At 31.0% G+C, this 16,479-nt stretch overlaps 1 long non-coding RNA gene across 2 annotated transcripts in view; it reads left to right on the top strand.

The window, feature by feature from the left end:
• The window catches only part of LOC139425957 (uncharacterized), a 108,128-nt gene that overhangs the window by 75,618 nt on the left and 16,031 nt on the right, over window positions 1-16,479 (top strand). For both annotated transcript variants that reach the window (XR_011637128.1, XR_011637127.1), the window contains one exon: window positions 16,293-16,384. This is a non-coding gene — a long non-coding RNA (uncharacterized lncRNA). The remainder of the gene's footprint in view (window positions 1-16,292; window positions 16,385-16,479) is intronic.

The following is a 16,479-nucleotide window of genomic DNA, read 5'->3' as shown; positions in this document are numbered from 1 at the left end:
AGCCCTGTAAATGAGTGTACTTATATTTGAGTTACCTCATAATTGTTTACTAATGTAATTCAGGTTATTTCGTTGAAATCAGACGTTTACTTAATATATTTATGGCAATAAAATCCACTAAACATCTAATAAATATTATATCGCAACAAGTCATAGCGATGTAAAACTTATACAAGTTTTTTTTTAACGATTGTAAATGATTTTCAGCGATTTATTTCCATAACTTGTTTTATTATTTTCTCCTCCCTTAATTTTCTAAATGCAGTTCATAGTAAATTATTTTTACCTTTTCAATGCATTAACACCACAGTTAATTTATGACTCCTTAGTATTTTTATTTCCTTACGTTCTCAAACTAAGTCCTTCGTGCGTGTAATTACTATCTGAAATGAAAGGTAACACACATCTTTTGTTCTTAAAGATGTCATTAATTAAACTAATATAATTTTATTAGTTGTGATTGGATAAAATTAGGAAATAAATAATGAAATTACTTCATTGTATTTTTCGAAGCTTAGAGTTATGTTACTTATTTTGCATTATTTTCTATAATCGATTTCTTTAGCTCCGATAAAAAAATAATGTTTAAGATCCAAATGTCTCACGCTTATTAATTTTTTCAATTTCTTACGTTAATTATACGCGGAAATGGGTGGTAGTAAAGTTTTTTATTTGGTAAATACGACTAAATTGCAAATTAAACAGGATCTTTTACCTATCAATCACACACATAATTAAATGATAGAGAATTGAAATAGATTTGCATTTAAAACAAACTTGAAGCGTTAAAAAGGCCTGTTTTAGTGAAAATTGCAAAATAATTCCTTTCTGTCGGTTTTTTTTTATTAAAAAAATGAAGTTTCAACTACAAATAAAAACAGACCCTTTTCGTTTTCTTCAACCAAATGTAACTAAATGATTAAGTATCGATTCGTATTAAAACTATCTCGATTCTATTTTCTCCAAAAAGAATTTTTTACATTTGTTTCGATCTAAATGACTAAAAGAAAAATATTTGAACACTATTTCCAGCTAAACTTTAGACAATGCAACGAGATTTTGTTTAGAAATAAATGCTACGTTTGAAATATTGCATTCATTTACTAATAATATAATGGTAGACTAAAAAATGAATATTTTTGAAGAAAACGGTCATTAAAGATCCAATTTTTTATTTAAGAAAATTATATCAAATTAAGTGTACACACACTACATATATTTATTTTTAAATAGTTGGTTAAATTCAAATATGCTTGCTTGATGAGTTCTGAGATATAGTTTAAGCAAACTACATCTCTAAACACATTACAAATAATCTGGTAATGCCATCTGATGTATATATCTAATTAATAAACATGATTCTGTGTATCATAAATTGATTGTTTAATCTTTTCAGCCTGTTATTTTTAACAATTTAGCCTAGAAATACCACGGGTACAAAAATATAAAGTGAACCTTAGGCCTATCATTTTGAAGGAACTGAAAAGCAAGGGGTTAACTAAACATAACTCTACTATAACTATACTATTTAACAAAACTAGGCAGCTCTTAGCGAGGTCTATATCGACTACTCATGCCATGTATGAATTAAGCAATACACATTAAGGGCAAATAATTGTACGAAAATAGTATATTCATTTTGTACCATTATTTTTGCTTATTCACGTTGTTTTACTATAGACTATTATATTTATTAACAAAAAAATCATGATATTCTACAAAAAAAAAGATAATTATTTATCTTTTGTTGCTATATTATAAGCTGTTGGAAGCTGAAATAAAATATAGCTATACTTTTCACAGTAAAAAAAAACCCTATCTTACTGATTAAAAAAGGATTTTGAGCAAAGAATAAGATTTATTGAAGCTTTAACTAAAACGTTGAAAAATTGAAGCATCTCAGATTAAATTGCTTTTTTTTATTTCCTAACGTTGTATAGAAATTGTAGCTTTGTTGTTTTGTTGTTTACAAAAGTTCAGTTTGTAATTGTTGGAAAGTGTTTTAAAAATAAAGATAAAACTATTATTTCAACCAGAAACGTATTCACTTTAAGACGTATCAATGAGATAAGGCTAAATAAATCTATTGTTATTTGGGAAAAAGTGACCTCAGTTGTCCATAGAATTGTTTTTAAGTGAATCATATAGCTGTCCTTTTATTTTCGGATTATTTTTTATTTAGTTCTCGTAGTTTGAGTTTTATTATTATTATTGTTATTAATTCAATATAAATACGTCTTGCATAAAATCGTATTGCAGCAAAACGAAATAAATATTTTTAAGTATTTTTAACAAAAAAATATGTGTACAACAAGGTGGCCCAAGAAAACTGATATTATTCCAAAAGTTTAATAACAAAACTTTTATAAAAAAAACAGTGTCGAAGCTTTATATTTTCTTGCAATAGTGAAAAGGTAGTAAGTTAACCGCGTAGACAACCTTTGCGGGCGACCCTATTTTTAAGCAACTCTTTCATTTTTTTAGTATAAAAACATAAAGCAGCATGATATCAATCAGTATCACATATTGCTTCTATCAATCAATCATTTTCAATTGAAATTCATAAAAAATCAAATGACGTAATTTTTTTAATTAAAAAAAGTGACACATTTTGTTTAAAAATTCTTATCACTTGCGCCATACTTAATTTTATGGACCTTATTGGACATTTTATTTTATTTTATAGCCAATTGAGTAGTTGACCCAATTCTGAATTTACAGCCATCAATATAAATCTCCGTGTGTTTGTAATTTTGAACCCAACCCAGATGACAGGGAAACTTCTGGAAAAAGCATTTGTATTAATTAGCCTTTGAGGAGGACTTTGTGATTGAACTAACCAGCATTTGCGTTGCGTGGGGAGGAGAACCACGAAAACCTTCGATGGTCAACCCGTACTCAAAGGAATTCCAGACCATGGTTTAGAAAAATCAGTTTATTGTCCTTAAGAAATTAGTTCGTGAACTCTATGGTTTGTTTGCTGCATTTTATCATCTTCTCTTTTTTCTGTAATTGATATTTTGAATCATTGACAACGCTAATTTAAACTTTGACGTATAAAGTGTACAGATTCAAAGAAGTATAATACTATTTAATTAATTCCTTTAATGTTCCACTTAATTAAATCATAACAATACTATCTTTTAGAAATCGGTAGAATCTGGAAAACGCTTTCTATTACATCTAAAAAACAAAAATAAGAAATAGAGCACATAAACCGTAAATTATTCTTTTAGAGTTTATGATAATAATAAAAAAAAAACTAAGTACATATATTTTTCGACCTTTTTTCCTTAGCTGTGTTTTTCTACTAGTAATAACTGAAGGAATGTGTTTCAAATAAACAGTTCACTAAATAAAATAAATTGCCTGGAAATCCAATTAAAGTAAAAGCTCTGTGAAGTCCATGTATCGTCAAGAAAAAAAATTCCATTATTTATTACATACATAACAGTTTTAAAAATGTCTTGGTAAAAGAATATCGTTTTTGTTGTAAACTTAAAAATATTGATGTTACTTTCTGAGGAAAATGCTTTCTTAGAGGTTTGTTTAATAAAGACGATGAAATCTCACTTCGAAAAAAAATATGGTTAAAACTACCAAAATATTGTAAAAATGATCGTAATTCTGACTGTATGGAAATTCCAAAAGCTCGATAATTTTTACAGAAGTGCTTAGTCACCTTTTGATAGTTGTTTAAATGGTTTTAACTATATTCTCAGAATTTAAAACCCTCACTTTTGATTATTCAGCAATCCTTGAACTGTATTTTGTTAATTTTGAGAATCATTTCTTAAAGAAATCACGAGATTTGTGACTCTCGCAAACTCTCAAATATATGATGAAAACGTTTTCTCAACTCGAAACCTCATCGTAGTGCATTGTGGGAAATTGTTAACTAGGATGAAGACTAGACAATCGCAAATATAATGACGAAATCAGTCGACCCTCTGTATAGTGGACAAAGAGTTGACCTCGTATCAGGAAGATCCCGCTTCTGGTATACGATTAATTTATTCCTCTATTCTGTGTGTCTTTCTTTGTGAGGTTAGGGTGACATTAAACCAGCTATATAGTGCCCACGATAAAGTTATAGTATTAGAAAATTTAGATACCTTAGGCCAGGGATGGCGAACCTTTATGCCATTATGTCAACGTGCCATTTTTTCAAAAAATTGTTTAATGAGATCATAGACGTGCCGTCAAATAATTTTGACTTCGTGATTATTGGGAAAATAATAATACTAAATACTATCAACTCAAACCTCTTTATTTACTATGAAAAAAAAAAAACATTTTGCAATGTGTCAGTTATCAGCGTAATTCAACTTAAAGTAACATCAGTGCGACTTCTGTTGCAGATTAGATGACAAATAACTTATATTAGGTTGTAAGATGTTAGTTTAAGCAGGACTGCTAAATTTTTTTTATCTGTTATTTATTTGTTATCTTGGTTTTTATGGCCATAAATTGTTTTGTTGGCGTTAATTGTTAATTTTTTTTGTTAATAATAGTCTATTTATTTTGTTTGCTTCTTGTAAATTTATTTTAATTGTTAACACGCTTCATAGTGAACTTTTTAATTGGTGGCGTGCCCGGAATAGTGTGTCGCGTGCCATAAATGGCACGCGGTTCATTGGTTCGCCATCCCTGTCTTAGGCACACACTACCGAATATCCAATTTTTTTTTTCTTTTTGGAAAAAATAAAATGACTATATTTTTTTTAAAATCTTGAATCTTTTAATCTTTCGTCAAGAAGTGACGAGAGTTTTTTCTTCACTTTGATGAAAGTTCTGGTCGTAGCTTGTAGCAGGGACTGGTTTCGTCAAGAAGGAAGAAAGCTTCGCGTTATTTGAGTATTCAGTTTTTAAAGTGATTATAGTTTTAAATGCATTCTTTGATGTGTTATTTTAAATACTGTGATCTCAAAAAACATTTTGGATAAGTAATTAGCAAAACCAAGTAAAAAGTGATTCCCCCCAAAAAAGAGAGTTGGTGAGGAATATTTTATTTTTTTGTAATCAATGTGTTACCTTTTATTTAAATTGTGTTTAAATTGTTTGTATATTCTTTAGTTAGGTAATTGAATATTTAATGTAATTTAGTCGGGAATATTTAATATATTTTAGTCTTCAATATTTAATATAATTGATCCTGAATATTTTAAATAAACTAGAAATTTGAGTTTGCTACAGCTTATTGGTTTTTTCTTTAATTAAAAAAATATTTTATATTAATTTATATTATTTATATTATGTTATGTTATTTATAAATTAAATTTTGTTGATTAAATTTTGGTTTTTATGTGCAATGTATGTATGATATGACGTGATCTGCCAAAGCAGAATTAATCTGAAGGCTTTTTCTTATTTGGTAAAGAATTTAATTATGTATATGCTAACACGATGGAATACATTTTCATCATTTGTACACAATTTAACTAACTCTGTAACATACTTAAAACTTTTTATTAATATTTATGATGTCAAGAGATAAAGAAAAAAAATTAATTATTCTTCTTACATTATTTATTAAACACTGGATGATTTGTCAGGTAATCATGACTTTTTAATAATGTAACACCTTCACAATAACATAAGATTCTCTTTAAAAAATGATATAAAATTTACTGTTACTTTTGTTTACTTAAGTATTATAATTTGATTCCCTAATATTATAATTTTCTAATAAAATAAATTTTACATCGTTACTTTCTAAATATTGTAATCATCATGGCAGGAATGAGTAAACATCATTGTGGTTTTTGTAGTAATATTTTTAACTGCACATTAATTAAGAGAGATTCTTAAGCAAATAGACCATAAAAACTTTTGTTTTATTTGAAAAAAAGTAGAATTTTATTGTTGCATGCATATAAATTGATAAACAGCTAAATTCTTCGTGAAAATAAAATGAAACCGTCTTCGTTTAAGATTATTTACTAAAGAAGATGTGAAATATCAAACCAATGCTTGATTAGTTCTGTAAATGATAAATACAAAAAAAAGGAAATAAAAGGTAGAAACCAATTTATTTGACATTTATGTATGAACAAAAATAATTGTCGCATGATTTTATGGTTTGGAAAAGATCCTACCTGTGATGCCAGAATTGGCATACACATATTTATTTTCTATCTTTTAAAATATCCTTCATTACTTAAGCTTATTTTTATTAATAGAATTACTTTTAAAATAAATCAAAAACTTAATCTTTTTAAACGAACATAAAATATTTATTTCTTCTCTTCCAGATCAATGTAACGGATACTTTCTTTTTATTTCATTATTAAGCAGACATATTAATTCAATGTCGCCTCTAATCGAAAACATAAATCTATTTATAACTTTTTATTCTAATTTTCCAACGGCTAAATGTTTCGGTTGCATGGTTATAATAATTCACATAAATTTGTTGGCGACTCGTGATCGCCAAGGTGTTCTTTTAAACCCATGTGGATATACTAGTTGGCTTTGTTTTTGGCTAAGATATATTATGATAAATCGCCAAATTTTGGATCTCCTACCCATACTCTTTCTCTGTCCGTTGAGAATAAATATATTCACTTTTAATTTCTAAATTGGAGAGGCTGGGACCCCTTCGGGGGCCTCCCAGTCTTAATTTTCTAACGATAAGAAATGTTGTTCTGGCTTTATGATCTCTCAATAGAGAGTATTATTATTTCATCCCTTTAAGGGATTTCTTATTTTTTTCAAGATATGGCCACTATCTGATTCAAATTATACTTAATAAAATCTAAATTTACATTCAATGATTTGCACATTATTTCCTGGAAACTCAACTGTTATTGTTTTATTCATTTAATATTGGCCTAAATGAACATTCATATATACCACTATCAACGATACGCCTAATGAAGGAAGCAGCAAAGCTTTCATTATCATACTACCTGTACACTGATTTGCCATAAAAATAAGCACACCTAAAAAAAGCAATCAAAATGAAGCGATATGCAAGTCTAGCGTTGATATAAGTAAATGATAAAAACTCAAATCAAAAAGTTCATTTATTGCAGGAAAAAAAAAAACGAATGAATGGGATGGGGGGGGGCCTTAGTATATTCTTGGGCTGCTTCTGGAGCGACTGCATAATACGATACGGTTGGATATTAAGGCATACAAGTCCCATCTCATCCACGGGATTCATGTGACACACTTGGTGCGTGTTGAAGAACATTATCTTGCTAAAAAGTGAAACATTATCTAGCTACTAGGAGGTCTGCCACAAGTGACAACCCATGTGGTTGAAGGATGTCACAAATGTTCCGCTGCGCTATCATGGTGCAGTGAATCAATATTAAGAGTGATTGTGCCTCATATGCAATGGCACTTCAGACCATCACACCAGCTGAAGAAGTGGTGTGCTGTTGAACCCAGGCAGGATTGATACGTTCACCACAGAGCCTTCTCAATCTTTCACGATGTTCATCACGGTCTAAATTAAATCTGGATTCATCATTAAAGATGTTTTGACTCCATTCAGTTGCATTCTAATCCCGTCAAGAGAGATACCAATCCAAACGGAGGAAAGAGTGAGTGGGTGTCAATTTCGTTACTGGCAGCCCTGTCACAATGCTAATAGTGACATAGGTAATAGAACATAGATTACAATGGGTAATAGAATTCTTGCCACACGTTTGTAACACATATGGCAGAAGACTATTTCGAACGACGTGCTACTGGGCTATTATGGCACTGTGGATCAATATTAAAATTGATCGTGTGTCATACCCGATGGTACTTCAGATCATCGCACCAGCTGTATAAGTGGTGTACTGTTGTACTCAAACAAGTTGAGGCTTTCACCACAGGGCTTCCACAATCGTTCCAGATGGTCATCACTGCTTAAATTAAATCTGGACTCATCACTGAAAATGTCCTGGCTCCATTCAGCTGCAGTTAAATACCAACGAGAATTATATCACTCCAAACGAAGGCTAGAGTGGGTGGGTGTCAATCCAGCCTACGCTGTACAGTAGCAAATTGCGACTGTAGCCGATGTGATGGTATATGCTACCATCGCCAACGATAAAAGATGACCCTTAATTTTAATTTATGACGCCAAGACAGCACAGCGTTCGTAACATCCTTCAGCCACATGTGTTAGGTTGCCGGGAGCCATTTTTAAAGACAATGCTCAGTCATACACATCAAGAGTGTCACATGAATACCTTCACCACATTATAACTCTTTCTGGCTTGCTGAATCTGCAGATTTGTCACCTAACGAGCACATGTGTGACCACTTGAAAGACAATTTGGACGGCCTCCGAATTTAATCGATTTCGTAGTGTTTCTACTGCAACTGGGGAATGCGATGCCACTGGACATCATAATATGCCTCAGTGTCATGTCTCAGTGTCAGTATGTATGGTATTATGTTTTTGTGCTACAAGTGGCCCAAGAGGGCACTAAAACCTCCATTCCTTTGAATTTTCTTCTGTATTAAATGACAATTTTGCTTTAATTTTTTAGACATTTATTAAGATCAATGTTAAAATTATGTATATAAAATTTTGCTTTATTCTTAAATTCTTCTTTGGGGCCGGAATAACCTGGCTGGTAATGAGTTTGACCCATATCCAAGAGATCGGGAGATTAATCTCCGGCGCCCGAAGATTTCCCGTTCATTAAATGGTGACTGGTGTTCGTTAAATCTGTCATGTCCCAAAATTTTGCATGTTCCCATTACAAATCAATACCTCAGGGGTTACTGAATTGAGGATTGATAATTCTCTGGTTCAGGTAAAAATTACGATCTGTGCAGTAATAAATGGATGTATGAATGGGTCTACCATATAAACGGGATGTGACGCGTGTGTGGCTGAAGTTGTATTCTTAGCCATATATGTAGCCACTGAAAAGCAAGAAATGCGTAACCTGCCTTAAATTCGATTGGTTTGACCAAGCAGTCTTTCTGGTATTAGCAAGTGGCATTGGAAGCAATAGCAACACTCTTTCTTATTGGGATTCTAATTCTTATGGCAATGAATAAATAATATGAATATTAGTTCAGGGCCGGGATAGCCTTTTCGGTAGGGCGCTGGGCTCATGTTCGAGAACTCGAGGGTTCGAACCCTGCCGACCGAAAACTCCCCGTGTAGTAAAATGGTGACAGATGCACGTTAAATCTGTCGAGTTGCAAAGTCCTCCATGTTCTCATAACAAATCAATACCTCTGGGGATACCGAATTGGAGATTGAGCATTCTCTGATTCAGGTCAAAATTACGATCTGTCGATGAATGAATGGATGTATGAATGGAAGCACCCTATAAACGGGTGTGACGTATGGGTGTGGCAGAAGCCAAATTCTTGGCCATAGATGGCGCCATTGGAAGACAAGAACAATCACACTCCTCTGCTTTACAGGCAAACGCCAACAACAACATTAGTTCAAAAAATTCTTTTCTACTAATTGAACTCTAAAATACATCATTAAAGTTGGTAAGTTGCTTTGTGATATTTTTAAGGAGTTTACAGTTGTATATTGTTGTAAATTGTATATTTCACTTTCTTTAAATAGTCACGAATTAATATCCTTAGTCTCATAGTAAATGGCAGTAACTTGGAAATCTTATGCAGATTAATAAGATATAAATTTTATCCTATTTGCTTCCAAACTAGTTCATAATGCGTCAATTAGAGATTGATTGCAGTATCATCTGCTTTACCGCTTCATTAATGGACCGACGATCAACCTAATGAAGCAAACCATTAGTGTTGAACCCATCTGTTCAGAATAATGCCTTAAAGTCTAATGCGTGTCGTTGGTAAATGGCGTTTTAGAGGGATTTAAAATCCATTGTAATAATTATTATTTGAAAACTAATTGAATTCTTTTACGAGGAAAACAACTTTTTATATGTATTTTACTAATATAAATCTTTCAGAGCAATCACATATTTTGTTTTAATATATTTGCTATTTTGAAAATTAATAATTATTAATGTAGGAGTTAGTGGGTTAACTTTTTTTAAAAAAATTATCAAGATTCATTTGGAACGTATTAAATATTTTTTATAGCTAAAAACTTAGTTCTTGTCTTAATTTTGAATGAGGCATATGCTAGTTGGAACACATGATTTCTTAACAAACCTTGTTTTCGCCAGCAGAAACCATCAACGTAAATTGAGAATTAAATCTCCACCTCATTAAAATTGTTTAATAAATGATCACTAAACATTTGCGTTATTTTTATGTAACTGCATGTGAAGTTTTAAGAAAATGATGTAAATCTGCAAAAAAAATATAAAATAATAATGAATTATCAATGACAGAATGATTCTATCTGTCCATAGGAACCACATGTCCAAGCTAGCTTTCCCCCCATATCTTTCTCATCTTTGAAATGCTTATAGAATCTTTAAAATATTATTTAAAACATAAGAAATAAGTATATTAGTTTTAAAAACTCAATAAAAGACAAAATCTGTTTTACGAGAAAAAAATGAATAATAAAATGCAACAAGTATTTAATTTGTTTCAAAACCTCATTTGTTTCAAAATGACCACCAATAGTAAGTATTTTTTGAATCCTTGTTAAGAAGAAAATAAAAAGAGAATGCAATTCTTGAAAATGGGGGGCCTTGAGTGCTTGAAGCATGCTGACTGTTATTTCCAATTTCATGTGTTTGAAGCGAATGAATTTTTAATCAAGTAATGCGCAATTAGAGCCCAAATTAATATTTAAGCAAGGAATTATCAAAACGTTAGTGGATTTTAAATAACTACTACTGAAGAAATCATGATTGAAACTTTGAGAAACTTGCTTGATTGCTGGAAGAAGCAGGTCGCACATAAAAGGCATTATTGGAGGCACCTTTAATTTAAATCTGGCAATCAAACTGTTTTCTATACATTCAGTTCTGCCTTCTTCAGTAGTGACTTGCTAGATTTTGACGTATTTTACGTTTATTTTCCCCTTAAATGTTAACTATTGACTTCTGGTATGTATATCTTTTTGACTTCATTTAATCTAAAATTACACAATTAAGGTGGTCAATACCTGGTCGAATCAAAGTAATTATTGTATATACAAAAATCTACATTATTGCAGTGTGTTGATATAACACACTGCAATGAAAAAAATTATCAAAACTAACAGAATACGGTAACATTTAACATGTTTTTGGCTCTGTAGGAAAACTAAAAACCGTGGTAATTTTATCGAAGCACTTTGTTAATGATCTCAGTCAGTTAAACTTACAATAAAATATGATTTAATAATAAGTGATGAAATTTGGTAACTGTGGTAAGATTTGGTAATTTTATCATGACTTAGAGCATGGTAAAAAAACATTTATTCGGTTAAATTTGCTTTTCAGTTTTGTAATTTTTACTAAATGGGTTGAAATAAGAACTGTAATTTTGAAAACCAGAATTTCTGCTTAACAGGTATCTTGCGAATGGTAAAATTACCAAATGAATGGTTTAAAGACCGTATATTTTGGGTTTATACACAAGAATTGTTTTTCTTTTAATCGGAAATGTTCTTAAGGTAATGAACAAATTTTCGGACATGGAGAATTTTCTCCGTCTACAATAATGTAAATTTTTAAGTTCTAAATTAGTAAAATAAAGTTATTTTTGCAATTATCTGTATTAATTTGAGCATTGAAAAGATTTTATTTGAAAGGAAAGGATGTATAATAAAATATTAAAATATTTTACAACAAAACTGAAATGCACTTTTTTTTAAAAAAAAAAATGCCTTCTAACTACGTACTTTAAATTCATTTATAAATGCTTTTAGTACATATTTTAAGGCATATGACAGTTTTGTTTTCAATAGTATCAAAATTAGAAATATGAAATTACTTATTTATTAATACAATACATTTAATACTCCATTTATTTTAGATTACCACAGAAAAATATTTTATTATAGAACATCGTTAAGTACTAAAACAATACCATAAAGGAATAATACTTAGTTCTTTTTTAAAATTTAAAATGATCAATCTTAAATTTGTTTTAGAAGAAGGCAGTTCTATACAAAGAAAAATTATCAAATAAATTATGCATACAAATTGTTTTCTCCGAAAATTCTAAGCTTTTTATTGAATAAATTAAAGAACTTTGATTCTCAGTCGACTTTGCTAAAACTGTCCCAAGACTCATATCTATTCGTATAGCGGAGAGGAAAAAGTGGAACAAAGCCTCTTACTGAGAACATTTCATTTTATTTTTTTTCCGTGAATTGGAAAATTGGCTCCCATGTGATGTCTTCGAGTCTCATCATCTGCAATTCAGAGTCAGGAGCCATTTGAAAATCACCTTTTTTCAAGAAAACGAAAAGAAGCACACAAAAAGCTTTTCTTAAGTAGTATGCACTTTTCTTCACCTCTCCAAAACAGTTCTTAAGTGATTCGGAATTTCTGCATTTCTTTACTCGGTATTTCTTAAATAAATGCTGTATTCATGTTGAGTATAACTGCATTGTAAAATTTTTAAAAGCTATAAAGCAATAATTTATAATGTGACTGATGCATAGAAAAATTGCCAAAGATATTGTAAAACGTTCCTTACAGTGACTATTAGAGCGATTACTATTCACGCTAAATAGGTAACGAGGGTGCTCGGTATCGGTCCTCGTTAAACTCTTTTATCGTTAAGTGCTCGACTTCGCACCCTGATCGTCGGGCTGCCAAAGCAGGGAAGACTCTGCAGGGGATCAAAATTTCGATGACATGTCTTCGGATTATCCTCGGGAATGCTTCCCAGACTGTTGCCAATAGCCCATTGTTCAGCTCTAGTGCAACGTAAATAAAGTACCTGCCTATCTACTCATGATAAAATATATAGTTTAAAATATTTAAGAAATTTATTAGCATCAAAATCGTTTTTTGTCACTAGTTTTTTGTTCTCGTATGCCTGTTTAGGCAGTGGGGGAGCAATTGTTCCTGTTTTTCAGTGGCGCCATTTATAACCAGGAATTCGACTTCTGCCACGCCATTCACACAACCACAACCCGTTTATAGGCCATACACACAAAGGAGCAAAGACATAGAATACACAGAGAGAGAAAGAAGCATCCATGCCTTGCCCGGAACTTGATTCGAACCCAGGACCTTTCTGATGCAAGGACAGTTCCCTGCCCCCTACACAGGCCGGTCGGCTTTTGTCACTATTAAATTTAATAATTACTTATTAAAAATTTTAATAAGCTAATTTCGTAACGCCTGCCGCCTCTGGCGATCAGCCGGTTCGTCTTTTTAGATAAGTAGAATTTCAAGTATTTTGAGATTTAAGAAGATGCAATCTGAATTAAAGACAATATGTAAGTATTAACTCATATTACGCAAGAGAGAAGGAATTTAATTTTTGTATCTTGCAAACTTGAATTATATCTCGGGTAACGCGTTAAATTGGTTATTTAAATGTTCACTATAACATGCTTGGATTCAAAAAATACATATATGCTAGCTATCGCGAAGGCACTATTAATGTGTAATAAAATCAGAAACTTTTTTTTAAAAACATACTGTGCACTTATTCGCTATTTTTAATTAGGTGAGCCAATATATTTCAGTTGTAATGATATTTTCGCATAAACTAAGCAAAATTTAGCTGTTATAAATTTAAGCTCAGTGAATGCACAGATCAAAAGTAGTAAATAATACATTCTAAAGCAAAACATACATTAAAAGAAAAGTAATTTAAATGAATGGCGCTGTTCAAGAACTAAAAGACAGCATAACCAAGTAAATGAGGATTTACATTAAAATGTTAAAATTTGTCTTCGCATTTATTGACACCTGCAGCTGGAAATTAAAATGGACTTAAGCTTGCTAACCAGTTTTAGTTAAATTTTTTGAGCTTAGACGAAATATTTTTGTTTAAATAACTTTTCTTAACATTGAGACACTTAACTGATGTAATCCTTAAATGTAAGAACTCAAATGTATAACTTATGTGTGTTTCGTGCATCTATCCGCTGTTGACTTTCATTTTCTCATCTTTTGCTTATTGTTTTAAAGACCATGTGTTGGTGTCGATGTTGACTGCTTTTTCGAGTTGTCACTCACACAAGCATTAACCCTCATAATTAACTAGGGCAATTTTTTTTAATACGCGATATATTGTCAAAAATATATATATATCCCAAAAATTTCTCAATAAATCTACTTTCTTCATTAGTGTAAATTATTTTGTTAGAGCCCTGATGTCTCAGAGGGGAGTGTGTTCGCCTTCCAATGAGGTGAACCGGGTTTGAATCCCTGGCGATGGCTGGTCGATACGAATTCTGCATCCAGCTTGCACCGACAACAGTGCTGACGTAAAATATGCTCAGAGATATATGGATCAGAGGTTATAGTTCCCTTTTCTTCAGGCTACCTTGGGAAGTTTTCGTGGTTTTCCTTTCCATGTAATGTAAATGCGAGTTCAATCAAAAAGTGCTCCTCGAAGACAAATGTTTCCCAATACTTAATCCAGGAGTTCCCTTGTCTTCTGGATTAGGTTCAAAATTACAAGACTACGGGGTTGAACAATGGTAGTCGTAAGCCCAAAAAACTGGGTCGGCTGCTCAATGACGGTTACAAAATAAAATAAAATATTTACGTTTCGCAAATAAAAAAATATTCACAATATTTTCAGTAATTATTACTTTGTATTATATTCAAGGTATTTTAAATAAATATGGGAGAACTTAAATAAAAACCGAACGAACTTTCAAAAATTATGTCAGCAAAAACAGTGCTTCTTTTGGGGACATACTGTCCTGCTAACATGCTGGAGAATTTCTGTAGCCAATGGTCTAACCAAAAACAGATTGCGCCCCCCAAGGCCCCATAATGGAAGACAAAATAAGAATAAATACAAAAAACCTCAAAAATTCAAAGATTAAAATAAAGAGAAAAATCCATAGGAACACAACTATATCTAAAAACACACAAGCCAAAAGTTCTCTGAGGATAACACTTCAACTTATAAGATCTACAAATAGAAAGTTACAGCTAAAATTGCCGAAAAAATTAATTGTCAGTTCTTTAAAACATCTAAGTGAAATTAAATCTTCCCAGTGCTTATTTCATTTAAATTTTGGTCTTCATTTTTGTTTAACTCCGATTCTGATACTTCAAGACATTGTCGCATTCGATTCTTCTATGTGCATTATTGGTAGTCTCTGACATGTGCAAATCAGAACCTGGCGTTGTTGTACTTGTTGGTTAAATTTTCTTCATGGTACCAATAATCGCTTAGTACTTATTTTTTTATAGAGTTTATAATACTTTCATTTGAAGGAAAATAATATAAAATTTTAAAATTCCTGATCAGAAAAGATGTAAGCAATTTATTATTAGTAGTATTATTATTTGAAACCAAAATGTTACAGTATTAGAACTTAATACATTTAAAAGTCTTTAAGTTGAAATGCCGTTTGGAATAGTAAGAATAAACCTATTAATGTTTAACATTATCACTGACGCCAAAATATTATATTTATTCATTTTTCGGTAATTTACGCTAAGCTGCCTATTTGTCCCTTAGAAGGTTTTATTTCTATACTCAAGCTGCGAGTTGAGCGAGCTTTTAGGATATTTTTTTCTAGTGGTTTCATCTGCTTGTATTTTTCTTAAACATTTTATAAAGTGCAGCTTCCATGATAGAGTGCGTTTTAATCCATAAGAATGGTTTTATTTTGTATTTAAACTATTTTCTGTATGTATTTAAACTGTATTAAGATACATAAATTTTAGAATACGTTAATCGTTCCAATCAGGTTAATCGTTCTGAACTCTGAGTCCTTTCAAAATAGAGACAACTTACTTTAAGTCCTAATTTTATTGCTAGTTATTATTTTATTACAAATATATTACTTTTCATTCTGTAAAACTTATAGTGAGTAACGTTAAAGCGCCCAAGTATAAAGTTCAATGGAATTTGAAGTTAAGGAATAAATATGTTAAGGATAAAGGAATAATCATGTTAAGAATAACGGAATAATTATGTTAACAATAAAGGAATTGTTGATGATTGATCTAAAATTTGGTTGTTTCTGTCAAATCCCGTCGATCATTTTAGGCAAATTCCAAAAATTCCGCCAAACAACCCGATTCTTTGCCAGCAATCGAAAACTATATACCAAATGCGTGGCTATTACTTTAAAGTTTTTCATGAAAATAGCTTTTTCTAATGTTGTTAAAATATAATGAATTTAAAGTAACATTATGTTTAGGTAATTTTGCAAATAAACTGTGCCACATTTTCTAATCGTGTGTTCAAAATATTAATATCAAGATTTTTTTTTAATTAACTTATTGTTTCAGTTCCCCTAAAGTAGGTGCTGGTTACAATATGAAACGATTTGTTGTGAATTTGGCGATATTTGTGACACTATTCCTGGTCGACTGAATTTCATGTAAGTACTCAAAATAGCAAGCTCATTTTATTTCTTGATATTCTATGTGTTTCATACAACGGTGGATGAAAAAAAACACAAATAAATTTCTGAAG

Source organism: Parasteatoda tepidariorum, chromosome 7 (assembly GCF_043381705.1).
Source record: "Parasteatoda tepidariorum isolate YZ-2023 chromosome 7, CAS_Ptep_4.0, whole genome shotgun sequence".
Lineage (NCBI taxonomy): Eukaryota > Metazoa > Arthropoda > Arachnida > Araneae > Theridiidae > Parasteatoda > Parasteatoda tepidariorum.
The sequence above is the reverse complement of the archived record's forward strand: the minus strand, read 5'-3'. Positions and strand labels throughout refer to the sequence as shown.